The following is a 17,839-nucleotide window of genomic DNA, read 5'->3' on the forward strand; positions in this document are numbered from 1 at the left end:
CAAGCCAGAGAGAAGAAGCAGGGTCTGGGTGAGCCTGCTCAGGGCATAGGAAACACTCAAAGACAGGAGCCCAAGGAGAATCAAAACCATAGCATTAAATAAACTAACTGTGAAATGTCAGAACCGTGACCCAGTCTCAAGTCAGATGGATAAACCAGCTAGAAATGCAATACTGGGCACAAAACGACTTTTTTATAAAGAGATTATTTTTCCCAGAGGAGAAGGAACCCCACTGAAATTCGAGATACAAATGAAAATGGTGCCACACCGCCTCTGACCAGAGGCCTCCATTAATAAATAACACCACAATAGGGTGGATAAAAAAATAAACTGTTATGTAAATAGAAGTAACCCTGAAACCAAACTTGAGCAGCCTGGTTCAATGGCTGAGATCCATGATGGAGCAGAGCATTAACTGGAGTATCAGGGAGGAGGACTGAGATGAGGACACGAGCCCAGCTCTGAGCCCTGGGTGTGCAAAGGCCTGGACTAGGGGACTGTGCACAAGGTTTTCAGAGTTTGTGGGCAGTTCAGTAAGGACTTCGGGGCATCATCCAGGGTTTTCAGGAAGATACTCAACTTTTGAGAAGATGTTAAAATCTCTCGCTAAGATTTGCTCTACTCCTTTGGAAGAAATCAGAAATTTGGGTCAGGTGTGGGGAAGCCGGAAGGTGTACGGCTGATACCATGCTCAGTTGGGCCGTGGGCATCCCAGCCCGGTTCACAGCTTACCTGGGATATGGTCGTGGGGATGGTCAAGGTTTGCAGGAGTTCCTGTGGACTGGAGACAAGGGAAGCCAGTCAACCTTTGGGTGCTTCATGGGGTGGGGTGGGTGGAATGGGGGCCTCACTAGGAGCTGCAGGGCCTCCATGACTAAGAAGGTACTGGGTGGTAGCTCTGCTCCTGGCCCTGGAGGGGTTGGTGGCAGGAGAGGGGTAGGAACTGGGAAGTGGAGATAGAAATACTTCTCCTATTTGGGAAGGGGCAAGACAAGTTCATGCACTCTGACCTGGACTGGGCTCTTCTGGGGATGTGGAGACCCTAGTGCCAGAGGGACCCTCCCCAGCCTCACATACCTCAAGCTTCTTCAGATTTTTACTGATGGTTGAAGATGAGTTAAAGATACTGACAGACTTCTCTAAGGTGCTCCAGAAGGCAGCCAGGTGAGACCTCAGAAGGGTCTTTCTCTGTAGTGACAAAAAGTGTGTGAGGCAGGGCTGGGGAGGGCTGTCCTTCTTGTGGCCTTGTCTGGCATCAGTCCTGCCTCCTGCCTGGTGAGGTCTTCAGCAGCGCCTTCCACCATCTCCCCCAGCCCACCATCTTGCCAGCTCAGTGCTGCCCCCGACCTCAGGCTGACTGCACCTGCCTCAAGCACACGCAACTGAGGAGGTTGCAGCACATTCTGGCAAAGCCCAGTCAAGGCAGAGCCCATCCTGCCCCCTGGCTCCAGGTGCGCAGGGGAAGGGACTTGGGTGAATGGGGAACTCTCTTTGAACCAGCTTCCAGAGAAGAGCCCAAAGAGGAGGCGGCCAGCTCTGCCAACATAAAATTTTACAGTTCCCACACTTGGGAAAAAACATCAACTACACAACCTCCACACGAGGCAAAGGATAGGCTGCTGGACATTTACCATTAAGATGCCAGGTAAAGAGTTAAGACTCAGGTGAGACCATCCAGGAATGCCTGACCCAAATGCACCCAAGCCCAGGGCAGTGACAAGCAATACCATGGCAGTCACCAGTAGGGAGGCAGTGGGCCCTCAGCTTCAGCCCGCCCCTTCAGCACATACTGATTCAAGTCTCTAGATTCCTTCAGAGGACAAGAGAGAGAACCCATGAGTGCCGCTGGCCTGAGGCTGGGTTTCAGAGGTCCCTAAGGGACAAAGAGTTGGGAGGCTGGAGGGAAGGAAGATGAGGAAGTGGGAGGCAGAGGGACCACCACATCTCTGAGCTGCTGGGAGCTACCGGGAGCTACCGGGAGCTACCGTGGTCCTCCCTAATTTGCCTGGCCTGCATCCTCCCTTACAGGCCCAGTTTGGGGGCAGAGTGGGAAATGGGGTGATGGTGGGGCAAGTGGAGAAGCTCCAGATGGGCTGGTACCCTTTTCTGATATGGAAACTTCACAACAAACAAATCAACATTAAAAAAAAAATCATTTTCTGGAACTCAAGATCAGTAAAACTTGAAAAATTGTTCTCAAAGGCTTTCACTTCACCTTACTAAGGAAGGTAAGAGCCACTGCCCACCAGACACAGTGGGGACAGGTGAGAGGGCAGCCAGACTCTGAGCTCACCTAGGCCTGTCCGTGGCTCTGCCCAGCGGGGATCTGGCTCTGCTGTTCTCTGAGCAGAGCTGACTCGGTCATTTATCCTCACTGGCCTCCCACTCTCTGCCTAAGAGGCAGGCAAGATTTTGCCTGGGAACATAATACACATGGCTAACAATCTGTGTGAAGTCTCAAACACTCGGAAGAATACACTTGACCCTTGACCAATGTGAGAATTAGGGGCACCAACCCCTGCACAGACAAAAATCCATGTGTAACTTTTGACTCCTCAAAAACTTAACTCTTAATAGTCTACTGCTGACTGGAAGTCTTACAACATGAGCAGCTGGTTAACACTTGTTTTTATATTATATGCTTTATATACTGTATTCCCACAATAAAGTAACCTAGAGGAAAGAAAATGTTATTAAGAAAATCATACAGAAAAGAAAATACTACACTACTGTACTGTATTTATTGATACTGTAAGTTTATGTTGTCTGTTTACAAGATGAATTGTCTGTCAGTACCCACATCAGTGTTGTCTTATATGATACCAAACACTGTAGATGTTTATACTTATTGCTAACACTAAACATCAAAAACGAAAAGATAATGTGAAAAAGAAATTCATATTTATTTACAGATGGAACGATTCATACACTGATAACAAAGCAGCAGCAATACGACTGCTTAGTGGTAGCCCAGTGGAGCTGACAGGATTGCTTCACGGTAGCCCAGCTTAAACACCAATGAGTGAATTGTTATATAATTGTTAGGGCATACATTGTCACAGTCGTATTCATAATACAGTCTTGGAAACATTGTTAACATTTTTGTAAAAAACCACTTACCTGTGATGATAGGCTGATACTCAGTTTCTCCAACTATGAGAAATATATATATGGTAATTTTTTGAAAGCAAAGTTATAAAGCAGTAAAAATAATTAACACATTATTAATTTTATGTTAAATGTCACTCACCTTATGCCTACATAAGGCTAGATTAGTATCTACGTATATTTTTTGCATTCATGACATACCTATGTTTTTCTTAATTTTTTCAATGTTTCTAGGCTACACAGTTGGTCTGTAAGGTTTTTCAAACTGTGTTGTTCAAGAGTCAGCCGTATTTGTTAAGAGCCTAGAACACTGTGTTACTAGCATTTAAGTCCCACTATTGTTACCTCATAGTTTTGGGGCAGCTTCTTCGAAAACGAGGAGTTGGGGGCTGAGGGCCCTCTATGCCTGTCCCAAATTTTTTGTACAATGTGAGCAACAAGAGAGTGACAGGCACTGAATGCCCATACATTTATTAATAACAAGAATGACAGGGCCACCCCCAGCTACCTGAATATTGAAGCAGTGGCTAGTAGGCTTGAGGTCAAAGACAGAACCTCTGTATTCCCAAGCCCAGCTGTGCTTGGGAGCACTTCCTTGGGGACATGCCTGGCTCCAGACCATTCTTCAGTTCAGGTGCCCCTTCCTCCAGTGCTCCCTCATGGTCCAGCTGGGAGAGGCTGCCCCATTTCTGGGCTTCCCTTGTCCCCACCATCCCTGTCCCACCAGGCTGATCACTCCAAACTGTGATTCCCCATCTATCTTCTCTATTAGACTGGACTTGGGGAGGAGACCACGTCCCTGCAGACTGGGATAGAAAGCTGAGGGCGCACAGGTTGAGGCTGTACAGGCCCTGGGGAAGGAGTTCAGAGGTTTGGGGGACAGAGGGACAGGCCTGTCCATCTGGGCCCACTCAGGTGGCTTTTCCTGAGCTCTCTGCTCAAGTGGGCATGTGAAACTTGATGGCACTGCTTGGCCAGCCAGGAACACTGAGCTGCCTTCTGTATTGACATAGCCAGGCAGTGTGGTCAGGGCCACCAGTGGAAGTGTAACTGAGGTTATGGAGACTAAATCTGACACATGATGCCATGGAGAGGGTGGCAAGGGAGCTCATCATGACGACTGAGGCCCAGGCGTCTGCTGGTGGTGGGCACCCCAGAAAACTCTGCTAGGCCTGAGAGGGTGAGGGACAGAAAGGAGGAGTGAACCTCCAGCCAGGCCCTCGGACACTATGCCCCACTCTAAGTATATCAGGGTCACGGGCAGGACCAAGTCAGACCTGCAGGGATCTGTCAGATGGGGCCCAAGGACCCACCCTGGAACCTACAGGGTCTCTTTCCTGCAGACTCCAGGCAGCAGTTCTGTACTGCCTTTCCTGCCCCAGCACCAGCAGGGCCTCCCTTGTGCCGGCCCAGAGCTGGGCACCCTCATTCATTTCCCTTCCTGATTGCAATCAGCCAGCCTGCGGAGGAGGCTTTCCCTGGGCTGGGCTGACGCAAATGCCTGGGGTGGAATCATTTTCTTACAGTGGCCCAGGCCTCTCCCAAGAGGTAGGGAAAGACTGTGGCCTGCAGGGGATGATAGGGGGGTTCCTGTGATTTCATCTTTAGAGTCAAGGCAAACCTCAAAAGAGACTCCTGGAGGAGGTCCAGGCTCTGCCTGGGCCACCTGAGAGGTTGCAGAAATTCCCTAGCTGTCAGCTCACATCACCCGACCATGCCACCCTCCATATCTCTAACCCACCTCCCCAAACCCTCCAGGGCTGACCTTGTTTCCTATTCCTAGGGAACACAGAAGCCATGGTCCCCTCCTGCTGCCAAAACCAGTGTATCTTCCCTGCCTGCTAGACTGGCCCCATCCAGGCAGCCTTCCCCTGAGTTCTCTGCTCAGGGGGGCATGTGATACCTGACATTGGGAGCCCCCCCCATGCACATCCCCTCAGGCACTCACTGCACTGGCCTACCATCCAGCTCTCTTGCCCATTCCCAGCTCACCTCCAGCAGAGAGATGCTCAAGTTTCCCTGCCTGGAAAGATCCTTCTCTGATGCCATGCCCTACCCCCAGCTGCCTTCATCTCTCTCCTTCCCTTAAGAATAAATAAACCCTCTCTGTCCACCCTCCCTCCCTCCTCAGCCCACTGCCACTGGGTTTTCAACCAACCACACCCTAAAACTGCTCCCCTAGAGGCTCCAGTGGCCTCCCTGTCAATCATCTTAGTGGCCACATCTCATCCCTACCCTACTGTCCCCCTCCTGCCACCCTGCATCCCCTCCTAATTTGTCACTTTTCAGTGCTGTTGGGTTGGGTGCTCAGCCTCTGGGGGTACACAGACCTGTCTGCATTCAGCCTTGCTGATGTTACTTCCCAGCTGCCTGAACTCAGCCTCCCTGAGCCTCAGTTTTCTCTTCTGTAAAATGGAGATAATAATAGTCCCTGCCTCAAAGGCTCATTGTGAGGATTAAATGAATTAACCCACAAAGAGAAGTTAGTGCCCAGTATTTAGTAAGTGCTGCTCAGAGGAAGTTAGCTGCTAGAGTCTTTACCTGACTGCTTCTCTCCATCCCCACCAGAATCAACTTACTCCAGCCTCTCCACCATTTGTGGCACTTCTCACAAGCCCCCAAATGACACTGAAACTGCAGGTCTGAGACCCAAGCTGAGTAGGAAGGTTTCATGTCTGTCTCTGCCCACAAGACTGTGCATTTCTTAAGGAGGGGGACCATGTCTGTTTTATTCACAGAGCCCGCACACAGCAAGTGCTTCATAACAGTTTGTCAAACGACTTGTGCTTAGTGGGCACCCAGGCCTAAGGCTCCCCACATGTTTTTTGCCTCATTGCACTCATGTGGTTTCACTCATTTCACTCCACTTGCTTCTTGAGGATGCTCTGGGCCCAGATCCCAGGGCTGAGCCAGAAGCCTCGTGTACAGCCAGTGGCACTAGTCTCATGACATTACCTTGGATCGCAGCCTCTTCACCTGCCTCCACTACAGCCACATCCTGGTCCTTGTCTTCACCAGATCTGCTCCTGCTCAGAAGCCTGAAACACTCAAATTCCCCTGCCTCAGCATAACCTCCTATCCTTTATCTCCCCACACTGATGGCATCACACCACACCCCAGCCCCTGGCTTTCCAACTTGACTCTCTTCTTCCCCCGACCCTAGTCGCAGTCATTTCAAAGAACTCTTCCCCATGTCCCCATTACACTCGCCCCCACCCCATTACCAAACCCCCCTGCCCTGGGCTTCTGTCAAGGCCTGACATGCCCCATGGGGCAGGGATCTACTTCTTCCCTCAGGGGCTGCCCTCTGGGCCCCCCACCCTCCTGGTTTGCCTGCTTCCTGTCTGGTTTCTGTTTTTCTGGTCCTTTGTGGACTCCCCTGTAGTCTGTCCCTGCCCTCTGCTCCATTCTGCAAACCCTGCTAGTCTGTACTTGCCCAATCATGCTCCAGCATAGACTGGTATCCAGACCCTCGCAGCCCATTTTTCTCCTTTGGTCACCAGCTGCCATCACCAGAGGCCCAGCATGAAACCAGGGAGTCTCCTTCTTCTCTTCCTTTCCCTCACCCCTCAGACCTTGCCAAACCCAATATTTAAACCTCCCCAGGCCAGCCCCCTCCTCCTGCTTCCCAGTGGCAGCTTCCTCAAGGGCCTCCATCCTTGAGTCCCCCAGCCCAGATCCTCTGTGCTACCAGACGGACTGCCCAGGGCCTGCAGCCAGGCCTCCACCAAGGACTAAGATGTCACAGCACATGGCAGAGTTGGGCAGTGCTGTTATCACACCAATAAGAGAATGGGCATCTGGTGCCTGAGCTCCATCTGGAGCAGAGTGTAGAGGAGAAGCTGCCCAAAGCCCATGAGGCACACCACTGGGGGTTTTAACACTCAATAACTCAGTGGGAGGGATATCAAGAGGTGTGCCTCTCAGTGGACGAGTCCACCTGTAGGCAGCTAGTGACAGGCTGCCAGACGAACTCTCGCCTGTTCCATCGGGCCTTCACCTGGCCACCCACGCAGGACCAGGCAGTGCCAGTGGGGCGGGCAGCAGAGAGTCAGGACCATCCAGGGGATGGCAGGACCAGGTCCCTATGGGCAGGAGGCTCAAGGGAGCTCAGAGTCAGGAGACCCCTCACCTATTAGAGAGGTCCTCTTATCTGTCCCTACTCTGCCCAGTGGCACGCCTGTCTCTTAGCCCCTTGGCAAGATGAGGAGATACCCTTTGAGTAATTTTTTTCCAAGTTTCACTGATCTTGAGTACTAGAAAGTGATGAATAAGTCTGTGGTTTGCTATGGAGGTTCCATGTCAGATAAAGATTCTTCCGAAGCCCGCCCCCTTCGCCTGGGGTTTTGGCAAGCGGCTGCTGCGTACATAAAAGAAGGAGCCTGTCTTGGACACCACAGAACGCCACGAAGGACCCGGACAAGACAGATTCACCCTGCCAGCCCAAACATGAGCAGCCTCTCCATCCTGCATCTGCTCCTGCTCCTGCTTGCTTTTCACACCCCTTCAGTGCAGGGGGCGTCCATAATGCTCAGGGCTGAACAGTATTTTGCTGCCATCAAGGAAATTAGACAAGACCTAAAGAATCTAACTGTGTCTTCAAATGTGAGTAGATGGGATAAGGTTGGCAAGGGACAGGGAAGGGCTGACAGGTGCCTCAGGCCAACAAGACTCATGGGCGCTCTCTCCCTCTGCCCCTGCAGGACTCTTTGCTATCAGATGAGCAGATGACCCTGCAGGTAAGAGCTCAGCCCTGCACTTGGGTGGATCTCCAGCCACCTCCTGCCTGGGTGACCTCAGGCATGTCATTCCACCTGGACTAGACTCGGTGTTTTTATCTGTTAATAAGGTTAATAATGCCTAACTCAGTGGGGTTGTTGTGAGAATTAAACACATCAAGTTCCCAGACCAGTGTCTGGTGCTGAACAGGTCACAACACATTTCCCCAACCATGGCTATAATAGTAAAAATGATTTTTTAAAAAATTACAAAATGAGAAGGGGGAGGGTATAGCTCAGTGGTAGAGCCCGTGCTTAGCATGCATTAGGTCCTGGTTCAATCTCCAGTACCTTCATTAAAAAAAATAATAATAAATAAATGAATTACAAAACGAAAATACAGCTCTAGGTGAATATCAAAGGCCTTAAGCTCAGTTTTCAGTGGGGCAGCCTCTGAGCTGTCAGACTAAAATTCCCCTAGGAACATGCCTGCTTAAATAATTGAGTCATGTTCTCCACTCTGACCAGTCCTTGAAATTAGCATGTACAGTTATTTTTCCTAGCTCCAGTTGGCTTCAGTGGTTATCTCATCTTTGTCTGCATGGCATTTCTTGGCTCAAACAAGAGGTGGAATCTCTCCTGAGTCTACTGGCCATTTATATTTCTCCTCTCTTAGGCACTCACAGTTCACCCACTGCACCCATTTCCATGCTGGGGGTCTCTGTGACTTTCTTCCTGATTTCCAGTAGCCCTTAATTCAGTCAAGGCATTAACCCTATTATCTGGCCTCTTGGCTGCAAATATTTCCCTTGGCCAGCTCTTTCCCTTTTAAGAGCCTGTTTTGGGAAATGTTTTTACTCCCAAGTGCAGAAGGATCTGCCCAGCCCTTCAAGCAGCTCACATGGAACCAGGGGCTCATGGTGTGAGTGATGTGAGCATGGCCTGGGGTGTGAACTTGCCTCTAGGCCTGAGCACTTTGGGGCAGCTCAGGGACCCACCTGGGGCAAGAAGAGGACTAGGAGGGGATTGTCCAGAGATGTCCCTGAAAGCAGGCTGGGAAAATTGTGGGGATGACTTCAGCCTAGCCATGGGAAGGACACTTTCCAACCTCTGCCCTCACATATACTTTTGTCCTCGTAGGATAAGAGCCTTTTGAGGTCAAATCTGGATGCATTTGTGACAGCTGCCAAAAATCTCTTGAGAGAGGACTCAAGTATCACAAAAAATCTTGAGGTGTGTGAAGATGACAAGGTTTTTGGGGGTCCCTGCCTTGGTCCTGCCTGGCCTCTGGGGAGGAGGGTAGCAGGTCCTGCTCCTTTTCTAGGTGAGTCTCTGACTGTCTGCTTTGGTCTCTTCCCACAGAGCTTCCAGTCAATCCTGCTTACAACCACGTGCATGGTAAGCTGCTCCCAAAATGCCCCTGCAGGGGATGCCCTCAGCCATGTCCTGACCCTAACCTGTCAGCCACATTCCAACCTGGCTCCATCTAATGTCATCTTCTTGGTTTCTTCACAGGATGATCCAATCGTTATTGAGAACAGCTTGGGTGATTTCCAGAATAAATTGATGACATATCTGCTTTCCCTTGAAAACTTTCTGAAGTCCAGCTTCCCCACTGGGACTTCTCACCACAGGCCCTCGGGATGTTAGTAACAGCAGATCATCTGAAGATTCTTGGACATCTCTCACCCAGTCCAAGATCGGAAGGATTTCACTTTCTCCTGTGGAGTCAGATGAATTGTTAATTATCTAATTCCTGGAATGTGCAGCCCCCATTTGCCCTTTGGCGACTATGTTCTCATTTTTATCCTATTGAGACTATTTATTTATTTATGTATTTATTTATTACTTTGTGCAATGTGAACTGTATTTATTTTAGCAGAGAAGCCATGCCACACTCCTTCTGAACAAGACTCAAGGTGGGGACTTGGGGACATGCTCATTTGTACCTCAGTTTTCAAACTGGTTTCTACACATCTGTGAAAATAAACCACCCTCTCTGAACAAATGCTTTGTTGCTAGTGTCTCAATTTGGCTCAGGTCTTAGTAACTTTCTTGCCTGATAATTTAACAGGCCTCTCTGCCACTGCATGGGTCCACTGGGGAGCCAGATTTACTTTTAGAAAATGCAAATATGACCAGATTGGTCTGATATATCATTTTCCAGTCCTCAGGGTCTTCTGGACCTTGTCCACATCCTTAGGACAGCATGAAAGGCCTGCTTCCATCTGGTGCTTCTATTTCCTTTCCCCTACAGCTACCTATCTCCTCAATGCTCCAGCTAACAGGAGCGCTGTGGCGTCCTAGATGAACCATACACCTTCCTTCATACCTTTAAACCTTTACCCACACTGTCACCTCAGCCTTGTATGCCCTGATCCTGACCCCACATGGTGAGTTCCTACTTCAGAGACCAGCTGAAATGTTGCCTGCCTCTGGGTTGTCCATGCTACTCCGGGACAGAACTCTTCTCTGAAATAGGTGGGTAGGCTGGGATCCCCTGGAAGGATAGCCAGTGTGGCCCTGTTGGCAGAGACTGACCTAGATGATAGAGGCTGGGGCATCACTGAATGTGGCTTCAGTCTGCCACCTGACCCTTGGGGTCCCACCGACCCTTGAGCCCTGAGCTCTTCCCTCTCTGGCTCCCCTGCAGCCTGCCCGGTGCACCTCCTCCAGTCTGGGAGGAGATCAGGAGAGGAGGGGCAGAGCAAGCTTTCCTCTGTCACCATGCTAAGGAGCAGTGTCAGCCTCTCTGACTCCTCACAAGTCCCATAAAGGCTTTGGGTGTTGAAACTGGATGCTGGGGTCCCACGCCCTTTTTTTCCATTGTCCAGTTTGATCCCCTGAGGTTAAGCCCAGCTGCTTGAATGGGACAGCAGGAAGTCATCTGCTACTAGCTCAGAAATGTATTTCTCCACGGTCCTTTTTAATCAATTTTTGTGCTCCCGCAGAAATAATTTTCTTCTCACCCACCCCACCTCACTGCAGCCCGACACTAAAAGCACTGTAGGTGCTCAGGGAAGATTTATTATGGGCTTGGCCCTGGGAGGAGGTAGGGATGCTGCTGCAGTTTCTTGAGGAGCCACCAGGGGAGGCATGCCACAGGATTCAAGTGCTCTAGGGCCCTGAGCAGAGGTGAGCCTGGGAGGACCCGGAGAGAGGCCTGATTCTAGACTGGACTTCCCAATTCTCCTGCCCTCTTGGCCCTGCTCGCCCTCCCACCCACCTGGTGGCTGGTCCTATTTGCATTGTGGGCTGAGGCAAGCACTGTGCCCCACCCACCCCCTTGTTCCCAGGATGAGTCATTGCTTGTCACCTCTTCACTCCCTGGAGAGGGGGTCAGCTGCCCTCTGCCTGTGCCAGCCCTGCTATCCTCTGCCCTGGTGGGGAGGAGATGGGCTCTTTGGCCTGTCCTGCCATGCTTCTCTCACACCTTGTCCTCAGGGGGCAAGAGCCTGTTGTTAAATCTTTTAAAATGTTGCCACCCGGTTATCAAACCATTTGTAGCTTGACAATAGCCACGTTGAGAGTATTTACACTCTGCTGATTGACTGAAATCAGTGAATGCTACAAAACAGACTCTTTCCCATGGGAGTCTGTTGTTAAACTTTCGCCAGCTGCTAGAGCTGACCTCACTTGAGGTGTGGGGAGGTAGCTGGCAGTCCACCATTTTGCTCTTACCTGTCTGTCCCCTTCAAGGACTCTTCTCAAAGTTCTTGGTCCTTTGTCCTGGAGCCACACTGATTCTCACTCCAGACTGGGTGCCACTACATTCCTTCAGTGCCTTGATTTCATACCTTCAGAGAACATTGGCTGAACACCCACGTGTCAGGCCCCCTACTGGACACTGGGGATCTGGCCGTGAACTAGACAGACGGAAGGTGTCCGGGAGCTTGCTTTAGACTGAGTGGTCTGGGAAGGCCCTTCTGAGGAGGTGACACATAGGTTGAAACCTGAATGACAAGAAAGTGTCAGCCATGTGGCAGTCAGTAAGGAAAGAGCACTGGACAGAGGGAACAACAGCCAGTGCAAAGGTCTGGAGACTGAAATGGGCTGAAGACACTCATAGAACAGAAGGAAGAGCCCACAACTCTCCCTGGATTTCTCCCTCTTCCCTCTGCAGGCCCGAGCCCAATGTTAGTGAACAAGGACTGCGAGTGTGGGGTTAGTGGTCAGGTCAGCCAACACAGACTCGGTGCAGAAAGATCCGAGGGTGTGTGGGGTGGGAGGTCAGCTTAGGCAGGACCCAGGGCAGGAGCAGGGCTGGTGGGTGGGGGTGACATGCCTGAGAGGGGAGTGGGCCTTTTCAGATATTCTGGGTGATCCTTATTGCCCTTCTTGTAGAGCAGTCCATCCTGCTCCAGGTTGAAATGGGATGAACATGAGCCCGGCCCATTCAGGCTCATCCTTACACCAAACCTCACTTTGCCTGGCACTGGGGCCCAGAACAGAGGGGTGGGCAGTTCCCAGTCAAGCAGGGTATTTCCATGTCATGTCCAGCTGCCTGCAGGGAGAGGGCTGATGACTCGGTGACCCTATAGGACGCCTTGGGGTGCCTGTATCTCTCTGGCAGGTCTGTCAGTTTTATTGTCTTTTCTCAGAGCCTGCCCAGACTGTGCTCAAGGCCAGGTCTATAGGTCCAGTTGCCACTAGGGGGCACCAAAGCCCTATCGTAAGTCCCACCACGGCCATCAGAAAGCCGAAGTTCCCATCGTCCCATATCCAAGGGGCTCCTTCAGCAGGAAAGTAGATAACGTCAACCAGGAGTTTTATTTTTTATGTTAACTTTTAAAATATTATATTTTTTCACTGGAAGGGCAATGAAAGAGCACAGATGCTCTAAAGGAAAAATCTTGGAAATACAGAAAAATAGAGTAAAGAGAAACTGCCAGGAAGGCAAGTGCCTGAACAGAGAACTGAGAGAGGCATCACCCACCTCTCCACGGTGTGAATCCTCCTGCTCCAGGAAGGGGCTCTGCTTCTCCTACCCTGACCTTGAATCTGCATTTGACTCAGCTGAGCAAACACTCTGAGGACCCTCCACAGCTTACCCAGGCGGGGGCAGTGGGTTGAGGAGACACTGAGTTTGGCTGCTGGGGTCTGGCCATGTACAGCTGGCCCAGGATGGTGTGGTAGGGGTATTACAGACAGAGCGATGGATGGATGGGTGTGGATCTCGCCAGAGGTGCTTCCCTAAGAAGGTGATGCAAGGGGAGCTTAAAAAAGGAGTAGAAATTCATTGGACAGCCAGAGTTGCAGAGAAGGATGTCAAGCAGGTGGCACCAGGGAACAAGGGTGTGGAGGTCTAACAGTACAAGGTGAGCTGGAGTCACAGAAGAGTTTAGGCAGTTTATAGGACCACAGGGTGGGTGCCAGGTAGGCAGGCAGAGACAGGCCCCTCAGAGCTCCCTTGGTCACTGCTTTTGTCCCTGGTGTTTGGCCACCCTGGGCCCCAAGGCACTTTTGGGTCTCAGCCTGATCCCTTCCTGCATTCCTCACTCCTTTCTCCCAGGCCAGCCCAGCCCGACCTGGCCACTAAGGAAACAGCAAGACTGGACAACCATGGCCTGAGGCGTGGTGGGCGTATAGAGATAGAGGGATAGGATGAGGCCACATCGCTGTGTTTAACACCAACAGGAAGGAGCCAGGGCAGAGGGAGAAAGATTCTGGAGGAAAGAGGGGTCAGCCAAGCAGGGTGGGATCCCCAGGGCCATGGTGGGAGCGAGGGAGGGGGAGGCAGAGGGTGTGTGCACCAGGGTGGGGGATGAATGAGCTCTCATCATGAGCTAGGGCCTCAATTTTCTCCTTGAAAACCTCAGGTCAGGCTCACGGAGGGGAAGATGGATCAGGCAAAGTTGCTGCTGCCCTCCCGAAGTGAGACGAGATTCAGAACCCTGCCATGACCTGAAGAAGTCTATGATGGCCCCCATTTACGTATGAAAATAATGAGGCACAGAGAAAGTAAGGAGTCCAACTCCAGAGCCTCTGAATCCTTAAGTCATAGTGCTTTGGCGAATGTCCACTGAGACACAGCAGCCCTTTGAGTCTAGTCCAGCCCAACAGGGGTCTCCCCCTTGACAGGACCCAGGCCTCCAGAGGTACAGACTGGCTCCACAGCCTCCTGGTTCCGGCTCCAGGGGTCAGTAGCACAGCCACGGTGCCTCAGCTCCACCCTCTGTTCACAGACCCACCACACATTTGTGGCCAAAATCCTCTGCATTCCCATCTGTCCTGTTTCCTACCCAGCTCCCCCACCACATAAACACTGAGATTTAGATCCATGTCTGCCCCATCCCCACACCTCATGGAGATTCTGAGAGAAAGACCACTGGTTTACAGCTGTCCCTGCCTTGGTGGGTAGTCAGGGTCTCCTCCCTCCCACTCAACTCCTCAAAGATCCCGGACTTACCTTTCACCTCCAGCCTTGGCTCATGCTGTGACACCCTCCCTTTCCCCTCCATGAGCCCCCTCTGCTCCGCTAGGTCCACAGAATCCTAGTCTGAGGCCTTTTTGCCTCCTCCTCAGACAGGCACCCTCCACCCCGGTTGCCTCGGGACTTCCTTCAGCAGACACCGGGCAAGTCTTGACTCGGCCCACCCTGGAGGGCACATGGGCTGTGCTGGAGTACAGCCAGGGACAGTAGACTGTGACAACAAAGATGTGAGCCTCTGAGGGGTGCTATGTTGGGAGGACCTCGGGTGGGGAGGAAAAGGAGCGTGGTTGTGCCCATGGCCACAGCCATGTGCGAGGGTCACAGTCCCAGCATAGAGCTGTAAGAGCACCTGGGAGTGAGGGCCCATGTCCGGGGGGTGGAGGTGCTCCTTCTCCTCCTCTTCCTACTGCATTTGTCCTGATCCCTGTGGGGAAAGGGGCTGGGGCCCTCTTGAGCACCATAATCAACAATGGAGACACTGTTATCTCTCCAAGGGGCTCTGAGACTTGAAAGGGGGTGGGGGAACCACACTGAACAGGACCACCCTGCATCAGTGAGCATCTAATAAATGTGATTCTGCTCTTCTCAGGCTGAGGGCAGGACTCCATGGTTGCTTGTCCCTGTAAGGCAGGGCCCTGGGCCCCTGGCAGCTTGGGACCACCTCCTTCCACCCAGGACAGGAGGCAGGACCAGTGAGGACAGTGCCCTGGACTTGTGTTCTCAGTTTGCTCTTTCCAGGAAAATCCGTGTGACTGAGTCATTTCCTACTCAGCTGACCTCGAATACCCAGGCTGCCTAGCAGGGTTTGCCTCCTGGGGCTGGGTGTAGGACAGTGTTGGGGTGCTGGGGAAAGGTCTGCACAGGGAAGCTCCTTATCAGGGAAGCCTAAATCCACACCCATCAGAAACCTCTGGAGATTTGCCCAGACCCCAGCAATCACTCCCCTCTCTTCCTCTTTCTAACAGGGAGACAGAGGCAGGGAGGGATGGGGGAAGGGGGAGACACCCAGTCAGCCAAAACAGAAAACACCTCCACATACAGCCCAGAGCTCTCTAACCACCTGCAAAGCAGGCCTTCATCTTCTTGTGGAGTTAAGCCAACTGGAGTTCAGAGGTGGAAATCACAGCCTGAAGTCATGCAGTGGGAAGTGACCCAGCCTGTTGGCCTCCAACTCTGCATTCATCACAAAGGCAGCTACTGTGCTCCCAGGACGCCACACAGGAGGCCTGGCACAACACTTGCTAGGATGTGGCCTGAGAGCGTGGGAAATGAGCGTGTGTTCAGAGAGTGGGAGCTATGAGTTGGTGGCCCTTGGGTGGGAAGGAGAGATCCCCAAGGACCCCTCCAGCCATCCCAAAGACATTTTGTGAGCCACCCCCCAACTACTCCTGCTGGGTCCTCAGTCTGAGTCTGGTGAAGGTGCTCTCATCCCTGTGAGGGGCTGGGGGCCTCTGGGGGAGGTGCTGGAAGGAGGTAGGGGGCCCTTCCCAGAGGTAGAGGTAAATAACAGGGAACTGAGGCTCAAGACCAGGGCCCTCTGGGACCTGAAGAATGGAACTAGAAGCAAGAGATGCACCTGCCCAAGCAAGGCCTCATGGTGAGCCCGAGGGAGCCCTGGCACTTCAGAAAAGTCCTGAAAGAAGCTCGTCCCAGAACCACCCATCCTGCCCAGCACAGAAAGCTGGCATCTGCAGCCCTGACTCTGCTCCATCAGCTCCACAGGGATGGGTGAGGGAGCTAGGCTGGGGTCCCTAGGCTCCCACCCAGTACCTTGGCCTGGACTCCAGCCCCAAACACAGAGGGCAGTGAGGGGCACCCTCAGGTCTTTGGAAAGTTGTAAAGGCTTGTCTTCTAATGATTTCTCTTACTTTAAATTTTTCATGCAGCCCCCGTTGGCTTTCTCCCAAGGAAGCAGAAAAAGGCAGTGGCCCCTTCTAGGTGACTGATGACACTGATAGCCAGGGATGAGATCAAAGGAGAGAGTCACAGGTGGGGATGCATTTCTAGCCCTGTAGGGAGTCCTCTGGGCAATTGGGAGGCTACACGGGGGAGAGAGAGGACCTGGCGTACCCATCCATGGGTGTCATTGCCTGAGTGTACAGTTGTTAGGTCCTGGGAAACAGCAAGGAAGCCCCAAGGCCCAAGGAGTGAAGTGAAAAAGGACATCTCATAATTCTTGGCCCAGCCTTAAAAGTTGGCATCACCAGGCATTACCCAAGGATTGGCTCACTCTGTGCAGCCCTCTGGTGCTGGGAACTTCCTCTTCACCAATGACTTCCAAATGTCTTGGACCCTGACCTCTCCCTGACCTCCACGTGCCCACAGCTGAATCTTCCTGGAGGCCCCCTGGCCTCTCTAACTTGCCATATCCAGTCCAGTCTGGACTGGCTCCCCAAACTTGTCTGATAACTTGGGTCTCCACCATCACAGCAAATGGCCTTGCTGTCCACCTATCTGTCTGGGTCAGAACCCCAAGTGTCTGAGGCTCCTCACTCACCTCGTACCCCAAACACACACATCCAACAGATCCACTCAAGGCCTTCTCTTAACTCATTTCACTCTCATTTCATGACCGCCCCCTCCTAGCTGTCCATTTCCTGTGCACATCTTGGTTGGTGCCCTTAACGTGGTGCCTTTGAGTCTGGGCCTTGTCCTCCTTGCCCCTACCCAATGTGAGCACCAGATGTGAGCTCTGAGTGAAGGCGGCTGTGAGGTCACCCACATCTCCAGCCTCCTGGAAGCTGGGCAGTGTGGATGCAGAGTCCACATGCACATGGTTGGGGGCTAACCACCCTCACATCCTCCCAGACCAATCAGGATTTGTCAGTGCCAGCGCCAAGGGACACCCAGAGAACAGGACCAGAACTGCTCTCCTGGCCAGTCTGGCCTTCTTGAGGTGAACCTCTGGAGATCTAGTCAGAGGATATGCAGGACAGCTCCACCTGCAGCTGCAACCACAAAGACCAAATGTAAGTCTGGTGTGGCCTGGAGTGACCAGGATGCCCTCTCAGGGAAGGATGAGCAACTCATGGTGCTGTCCTCACACTGGGATCTCCCAAGGGTGCTGCAGGACCCCATAAGTGTGGAGGCTGGGCTCACTACCTCACTGCATCTGTCCAGAAAGATGCTATCTAGCGCTGGGGCTGTGCAAGCGGTAGCTGTCCCTGAAAATTCCAGTAAAAGTAAGTCCTTTGCCCAGTTTAGACTTCAGAAACCTCCCAAAGGAGTGAAGAGAGGAGAATATAGGTTGAGCACTGTCTCCTCCCTGGGAGGATACTCCCACAAAGGTTCCTGGGATAGACAGTAGTTTCCTCTGTGACACAATAATAATTAAATCAATTTTACAGATGCCGGAGCTGAGGCTCAGGCAGGAGAAAATTTCTTGGGCTACCCAGGGATCAGTGATAGAGAGTCCAAGCCTGAGACACAGAGATGCCTGGATGCCAGGCTCTGCCGGGGAAATTCTGCCTTTGGCCCCTAGGGCTTCCTGAGGATGGTAACAGGCTCCCTAGATTCCCTGACAACACCTGGAGGAGTCTCCCTTTACAGCTGCCCCAAGGGGGACATCCCTCTGTTGGTC

The sequence above is a fragment of the Camelus bactrianus genome, chromosome 3, assembly GCF_048773025.1.
Source record: "Camelus bactrianus isolate YW-2024 breed Bactrian camel chromosome 3, ASM4877302v1, whole genome shotgun sequence".
Taxonomy (NCBI): Eukaryota; Metazoa; Chordata; class Mammalia; order Artiodactyla; family Camelidae; genus Camelus; species Camelus bactrianus.